General features: G+C 35.9%; 1 pseudogene; it reads right to left on the reverse strand.

Moving 5' to 3' along the window:
* Positions 1 to 8,651: 8,651 nt before the first annotated feature.
* Positions 8,652 to 8,751, reverse strand: LOC122126563 (annotated as a pseudogene).
* Positions 8,752 to 8,986: the final 235 nt, after the last annotated feature.

Below are 8,986 nucleotides of genomic sequence, written 5' to 3' on the forward strand. Positions count from 1 at the left end.
AAGTCCAACAAAAGGGAGATTTTTTTTTTGGTGTTGGTCGAGGGGCTTTAAGTCTGGGCTCTTCAACTCAAGGTCAGTGCTCTTCATCTTGAGCCACGGTACCACTCCTGCTTTTCTGGTGTTTAAATGGAGATAAGAGGCTCAGGGGCTTTCCTGCCAGGCTGGCTCTGAAAAGCAGTCCTCAGTTCTCAGCTTCCTGAGTAGCTAGGATTACAGCTGTGAGCCTTTGGCACCAGGCTAAAAATGGGAGATTTTTATAAAAGAAAATCCCCCTCTTCATCTATGTCTAAAGCTCAGATATCACTATTAGAACACATCACCCTCAACTCATTGCATCAGACATTTGTAAATTTTCTCTTTTCCTTCATGTGGGAATACTGCAGTAAATATCAACTCAGCAGTGGGACTGGATCAATTGTTTGGTAATTGCTAGCACCTAAATCAGAAACTGTTACATCAAAACAAATGAAACCCTCATTTGGAATGTTTTTTTCTCTTTTTATTACAAATCTGTGCTTGATTCCTTCATAATGTGATATTGGACCTCATAACAGAGTGATGACATTTTCTTTCTCTTCAGCAATTGGCCTTCTCCTACATGTGGTCAAATATTTAAGAATGCAAAGATTTCCATTGATAATTCATTAAGCTGACCTCTAAGAGAGTGCACTTTTCTGGAAGTTGGTCTGCTGTTTTGTTCTTATATGCACAGGCTTTCTAAGATTTATTTGCTCTACAAGGAACTGTATTTTCCAATCTTCGTGTGACCAATTTTAGTCTCTCTGATCAGTCTTTTGACCCTCTCTCTGAAGTCTCATTTCAGTCTGCCTCATAAAAATATATTCGTTATCAGCTAAATGACTCTCAGCTTCTGTATTTTGCCTGACTTCATGTAGGCTGTGATAGTTGCCCTGAGTGGCTGTGCCTACTGGAGTTTTGTTTTGTTTTGTTTTGTTTTTAGAGGTCTAGGATCACTATTCAAGGTAGTAGCTTCTCTGGGCACCATTGATCCCCAGGCCTAGAGTCAATGGGTTTTTCTCCTAAAGATACAAAGAACAGCTGAATAAATTCCTGTTTTAATTGTCTCAAAATGAGGCAATCGGGCATCCTTGCAAAGCCATGGATAATCCAATGTAACCACTTACAAAAAATGGTCTATCAAGATGGCTTTTCAAGGTTAACTGTCAAAAATGTTCATTTACAAGTCACCACCATAAAACAGATCACATCCCTGGGAGCAGACTTTTGGAAGGAAGGTACCCCTTCCTTCCTTCTCTTATGATAGACCAAACCATAATATTCTGCAGTTGTGGTCAGACTTGAGCACATTTTCCCTAGAATATTCTGTAGTGTAAAAGAGGAACAACTATCAAAATAAAGGTGAAAATACTTGTCCACTACACACTGATTTATCTTTTTTATATCTGTTGTTATCTTCTTTACTTCAAACATATGGATAATTTAAACTTGGGATTAGACAAGTGGCAAAATATTAATATAATAAACATTCAGTTTACTTTTATATATCCAATATAATACACTTAACCCTTTATGGAAAATTAAATCCAATTGTAGAAACAATGGCAGAAATATAAAATAATCCTCAATATGTATAATCAAGCACCCATACACCATCAACTATCTACTCAGAAATTCAGTCTCTCTATAAATATTTATTTGGTAGAAAACAATAAAAATTTAATTAATGAATGTGACTTTTAAGTATCATCTGAAACACTCCTCATATATATAATTGTATATAATTTTATAGATGTTACCTAGGTAGAAATTTAACATGCATGTAGAAATCAAATTTCCACAATTTAAGCTAGATGAGAGGAGTCAAACTCTGATGTACTGTGTGGTGTGAATATTACCACAGTGCTGAACCCTTCCATCTAATACCAAGTCATGTGCAATAATTTATTATTTGATGTTAAGATGAGTGCTAAGTGTAGAACACATTTTGAATTATTACATTAATTCACAGAAATGAAACAATATTGATATGTTATTTTTTAAAATTCTAATGCTTCTCAATTGTACAATTCATGAAATATATTATTAAACTTAGTTGCACTTTCTTTTCTATAGCTACTGAAATTAAAATTATATATTAAATATTCAATATTAAGAAATCAATAATAAGTAACCTATTTTTAAAATGATATACTATCAAACTGTGATTTGAAGTGTAGTTCTTATAAGTTGTGAGGTAAAAAAACATTACTAGAATTATTAGTAATATTTTTTTAACTTACCAGCTTGTTATTTGTTTAATAATTGTGTCATTTTTTTATTCTTGGTCCATGTAATCTCTTCACCTTAATTGTTTAGTTTTCTATTTTATCTCTATTGGTTTACTGATTGTGCATTTTGTTTTCCCTATTTACTGACTGACATGAGGCTAAAAATCTGTATGCAAGTTTATTACTTCTTATGTTAAAGTCAAATTACTGCTCCCCACAGCTGTTTTATTCTTCTTTGTATAGTACAGTATTTCCCCCACTCACATCTCCTGTATTGCTGCTTGCTATCATGTATTTTATGTTTTTTATTTAAATTTTATTGTCAAGTTAATGTACAGAGGGGTTATAGTTTCATAAGTAAGATAATGAATTCATTTCTTTTATAACTTGTTATCCCTTCCCCTATTTTTCTCCCTCTTCCATCCCAATGCCCCCCCAAGACTATTTCCAACGTATTGTCTTGTGAGTAACACTGTTGCATTATATTGTTTAAATCATTTTCTGTTTACACTTAAGACTATATAAATAAATTTAGTTAGACCTTTTACAAGGCTATATGTATTTTATTTATTTTTCGTTCATGGTTCTTTCCAAAGCCTGCGTGTCTAATTTTTCTAGGTTTCTTTCAGTCTCATGTAGTTCAGATTTCAAACTGAAGTATAAATGGAAAGAACCAAAAAAACAATAGAGTTCCTCTCATCTGATGATTTCTCTACAAGAATGAGGAAAGAGTTCAATCTTCTAAGGACCTTTGATTGGCTATCAAAAAGAATTCATTCCTCTAGGTCTTCCCTATTTTTGCAATTTAACTTAAATGATGTAAAACACAATATACTATTCAGAGACTTTTACATTTTCATCAGTTTTGCACATTTTCATATGTACTTAACCTCAGTCTACAACATTCCTTCATTATTCTGTCCCTGATGTTTTTATACTGCCAACACATAATAAAACCAGTTTGATTTACAGCATGAGAAGCTATCCACCTGGCTGCCTTTGAAGCAGAGCATGGTCAATAGAGAACATTCCTTCTGGTTTCTCGTTACATGTAAAGGCTTTTGTAATGCTTATTGCATTCTATTTAGTATTTTAAAAAAACTGCTGGCTAGTTTCTGATCATTTGGGTAAATGCCCCAAAGTGGTATTGCTGGATCATAGAGGAGTTCTATGTGGAGTCTTTGGAGGAACCTCCATACTACTTTCCAAAGCAGTTGAACAAGTTTACACTCCCAACAATTATGCATTAAGGTTCCCTTCTGTCCACATCCCCTCCAGCCTCTGTTGTTATTAGAGTTCTTGATTATAGCCATTCTAACTGGGGTGATATGGTATCTCAATGTTGTTTTGATTTGTATTTCTTTTATGGCTAGAGAGGTTGAGCTTTTCTTCATGTGTCTATTGGCCATCCTCCTTTCCTCTTCAGAGAAGTTTCTCTTTAAGTCTTTAGCTCACTTATTTATTGGGCAGTTGTTTCTTTGAGGATTTGTTGTTGGGGGATTTAATTTTTTTGGGTTCCAGGTATATTTTAGATATGAGACACTTGTCCGTTACCAGCACAACTATGTTTACTGCAGCATTATTTCCCATGGCTAAGATATGGAACAAACCCAGATGCTCCTCACTAGATGAAAGGATGAAGAAAATGTGACATATATATATACACAATGGAATTCTATTCCTCCATCAGAAAGTATGACATTGCCCCATTTGTTAAGAAATGGAAAGACTTGGAAAAAATTATATTAAGTGAATTAAGCCAGGTCCAAAAAAACATAGGTCCCATGGTTTCCCTTATTTGCAATAACTAGTATATGTCTGAGTCAAGCAGAAAAAGGTCAGATACATTGATATTAGGTGAAATGAACCCCAAGATAAGGATTCAATTGTTTTTTTCTTTATTGCAATTGTTTCGAACATTTATAAGATGATTTCTTTGTTGATTTGTATGTCCGTCCCCCATGGTATAACCCATGCTTTCACTGTATTTGATGTTGGTATAAGTTGTGGAGGGGAAGGGAAAAAACAAATCGTTTAAATAGCGATGCAGGTGGACTCATTGCAATAATGAGATGAAACAAGTCCTTATGTCGAAAAACGAACTTTACATCTTTGGTGTGGGGGGGTGGTGGGAGGGGGTGTGTGGGGGGAGATGGGAAGTGATGGAAACAGGAAGCAAAGAAGGAGGCAACAGTGCTTGATAAGAAATATACTCATTATCTTGCCCATGTAATTGTAAGCTCATTCCTAGATGTTTATGTCAAGTATTTCACAAGTTTTATTTCTCTTAATTCTTAAGAAAACATTTGCTATAATTCTAATATTATTACCATTTTAGTGTTAGGAAATATTGTAATTAAAGGCACTAAGTGTATGACGCAAAGACACACAGTGGGGAAGGAAATGAGTCAAAATTTCCAAAAGTCAGCAATAAAAAAGTAGGTAAAATCCTCTCCATTCCCTTACACTCTCAATTCAATATTCATGTTGTCCAAGATAGCAATTATTGCCCACGGTAATTGTTTTCTGTCACATTTTGTTTTCAACACAGACTGTATTGGTGACATTGGGTTATGCTCAGAGTTGAGCTCATAAATTGAGGTCTAAAGAGAGACAAATTTCTTCTGTTCCACAGTTCCAGTATACGTTTTAAAAAGTACTAAAACTAGCCGGTAGCTGGTGGCTAACACCTATAATCCTGGCTACAGAGGAAGCTGAGATCTGAGGATTGCGCTTCAAAGCCAGCCCAGGCTGGAAAGTCTGTGATACTCTCATATCCAATAAACCACTAGGAAAGCAGAAGTGGCACTGTGGTTCAAGGGGTAGAGCACTGGCCTTCAGCTGAAAGGCACAGGGACAGCGCCCAAGCCCAGAGTTCAAGCCACATGACCCACAAAAAAAAAGGATTAAAACTTTTAAATACCATCACTTACTGCCTTTTAAGAATCCAAAAATGAAATAAATTCACATATAATCACTCCAAAATGCTTTAAAAGCAGGAGATGATAAACAAGCCTTTATGAAGTAAATTTTCTTCTACTTTTTAAATTATTCTGAAAGCCTTGTGATGGTTGGTCACACCTGTAATCCTGTCTACTCGGGTATGTGCTCAGGAACCTGAGATCTGTGGATAACCCTTGGAAGCCAATCAGGACAAAAAATATTCATGAAATTATTTTTTTTTTAAAATTAATGAACTAGCAAAGAGCCAAGAATGGAGATTTAGCTTATATAGTAGCTCATCAATCTAGAGAGGAATGGCCTACGGAGAACTTGATGCACTGAATTCTAACTCTGAGAATGAAAATGAGCAGGCACGCACATACATACATACATACATACTTACATACATACATACACACACACATTTATTCAAAATATCTTCATATCAGTGTTTTGCATTAATTTCTTTGTTAATGATATTAAATGGGTAAAATAGGGGAAATATTCTCTTCCATCCAAGAATATTTTTATGTTTTTTTATTGTAAAAGTACTGTACATAGTGGTTACAGTTAATAAAAAAGGTAATGAGTATATTTCCTATCAAGCATTGTTACCTCCTCCTTTGTTTTCCCCCACCATCCCTTCCCTCTCACCTCCACAAGTACACTCCCCTCCTCCCACCCCGCCTAAATTGTAAAGTTCGTTTTTCACCATACTGTCTTGTGCGTCACATTGTTGCAGTGGGTCATACTGTATCCTTATTTAAGCATTTTGTTTTTTCCCTTTCCATCCCCAAATTAGAAAAGTGTATATAGAAGATGGAGGTGAGAATTCTACCACTGAACCACCCATGCACACAATGGAATTCTATGCCTCCATCAGAAAGAATGACATTGCCCCATTTGTTAGTAAATAGAAAGGCTTGGAAAAAATTATATTAAGTGAAGTAAGCCAGGCCCAAAGAAACATAGGTCCCATGGTTTCCCTTATTTGCAATATCTAGTATAGGTATGAGCCAAGCGGAAAAAGTCAGAGAATGTGATGTTAGGAAAACGAACCCTCAAATATGTATTTTAATGTCTTTGTTTCTTTCATGCATGTGTTTCTAACGCATTTATAAGATTATTTCTTGGTTGCTTTGTATGTCCCTCCCCCACAGTGTAACCCCTGCTTTCACTATATTTGATGTCAGTATAACATGTGGAGGAGATGGGGACAAACAAGTTGTTTAAGGATTCAGTTGGACCTGTTGCAACAATGAGAAGTACAAAATGTCATGTCAAAACCAGCTTTACAATGTCGGAGGGGGGGAATGGGGGGTATGATTGGGTGGGAGGGTGGGGGGAGGCTGGGAAGGGAGGTGAAGGGTAAACAAAGGAGGAGGCTGCAATGCTTGGTAAGAAATGTATGCATTATCCTGACCATGTAATTGTAACCCCTCTGTACAGTATGTTCTCAAATAAAATAAAATAAAATTAAAAAAAAAAAAAAAGATGGAGGTGCACCAACATCAGATACAGTGAAAACAGGGGTTTAACTGTGGGGGGCGCACATATAAAAAATCACATCATACGTTATAAATGTATTAGAAACAACAGAAAGAAATAAAAAACCACTTGTGTCCCTCTCATGGGGTTCATTTACCTTAACATCATCTTATCTAGTCATATGCACTTGCTTTTGACCTTTTCTTTTTTTTTTTTTAATTGTGAAAATACCATACAGAGGAGTTACAATTACGTGGAAAAGGTAATGTGTACATTTCTTATCAAGCATTGTTGCCTCCTCCTTTTTTTCGCCTTACCATGCCTTCTTTGCTTATCCCAGACATACATTCGTTATTGCAAATAAGGGATACCATGGGACCTATGTTTCTTTTTTATTGTGAAAATACCATACCGAGGGGTTACAATTACATGGGCGAGTTATTGAGTGCATTTCTTTTTTTTTTTTTATTGTGAGAATACTGACAGAGGAGTTACAATTATATGGGCAAGATAACGAGTACATTTCTTATCAAGCATTGTTGCCTCCTCTTTGCTTCCCCTTCCCACCCCTTCCCATACTCCCCCACTTCCCCCACCTGGTCCTCCTCCCCCCAAAGTTGTAAAGTTCATTTTTTGACATAAGGACTTGTACATCTCATTGTTGCAATGGGTCCACCTGTATCCCTGGTTAAACGAATTGTTTTTTTTTTTTCCTTCCCCTCCACAAATTATACCAACATCAAATTCAGTGAAAGCATAGGTCATGCCTTGTGGGAGGGACATAAAAAGCAACATAGAAATCGTCTTATAAATATGTTAGAGAAAAATTGCCTGAAAGAAAAAAAAAACAAAATACATTTGAATACTTGTCTTGGAGTTCATTCCCCTAACATCAACTTATCTGACCTTTCCTGCTTGACTCAGACATATACTAGTTATTGCAAATAAGGGAAACCATGGGACTTATGTGTCTTTGGGCCTGGCTTACTTCACTTAATATAATTTTTTCCAAGTCTTTCCATTTCCTTACAAATGGGACAATGTCATTCTTTCTGATGGAAGCATAGAATTCCATTTTTTATCAAGCATTGTTGCCTTCTCCTTTCTTTCCCCTTCCGATCCCTGCCCATCTCCCACTCCCCACCCCCACCAAACCTCCCCCACCCCAGCCCCCTCACCATCTACATCCCTCCACCCCCCGGCCAAAATCATTTTTTGACATAACGACTTGTTCATCTCATTTTAATGGGTCCACCTGCATCCCTATTTAAACAATTTGTGTTTCTCTTCCCCTCCACAAATTATACCAACATCAAATACATTGAAAACAGGGGCTTTAGCTTGCAGGAAAAACATACAAAGCAACAAAGAAATCATCTTATAAATATGTTAGAAACAATCACAAGAAAGAAAAACCATTTGAATCCTTACCTTGGGGTTCATGTTGCCTAACATCAAGTTATATGATGTTTTCTGCTTGTCTCAGACACATAGTAGTTATTGCAAATAAGGAAATGGGATATATGTTTCTTTTTGGGCCTGGCTTAATTCACTTAATATAATTTTTTCCAAGTCTTTCCATTTCCTAGCAAACTGGGTGATGCCATTTTTTCTGATGGAGGCATAGAATTGCAGTACACACACACACACACACACACACACACACACACACAAATACATACACTTTCTTGATCCATTCATTTACTGTGGGGCATCAGGTTTGGTTATGTATCTTATCTATGGTAAATAATGCTGCAATGAACATAGTTTTGCTGGTAGTTTTAGTATGGTCTTGTTTGTGATCATTTGGATGAATGCCCAAAATGGGATTGCTGGGTCTTAGAGGCACTCTATGTAGTTTTTTGAGGAACCTCCATACTACTTTCCAAAGTCTTCGAACAAGTTTAAACTCCCAACAAAAATGCATTAAGATTCCCTTCTGTCCAAAGCCCATCCAGCATCTGTTCTTTTAAAAATCGGGAATGCTTCACGAACCTGCGTGTCATCCTCAGTCAGGGGCTATTGTTCTCTATTGTTCCAATGTTAGTGTATGTATTACTGAATTGAGCACAGAACATTTTTTATATATAAAGTGTAATTGATTTTCTTAAAGTAGACAATTCCACAAAAATTAAATTCAAAAGAATTGTGGTGAAATTTTAGAACCATGTATTTTTTACATAATAACACATTTAAGAATAAAGTCAAGATTGACATGTCAAAAACAAAATAATTCCAGATATTTGTTGTTCAACGCATGTGTTGGAGGAGGAATTCAATTATTCTGTACAAGGAACCTGTGATAA

Source organism: Dipodomys spectabilis, unplaced genomic scaffold, assembly GCF_019054845.1.
Source record: "Dipodomys spectabilis isolate Male_0828 unplaced genomic scaffold, ASM1905484v1 ptg000284l, whole genome shotgun sequence".
Lineage (NCBI taxonomy): Eukaryota > Metazoa > Chordata > Mammalia > Rodentia > Heteromyidae > Dipodomys > Dipodomys spectabilis.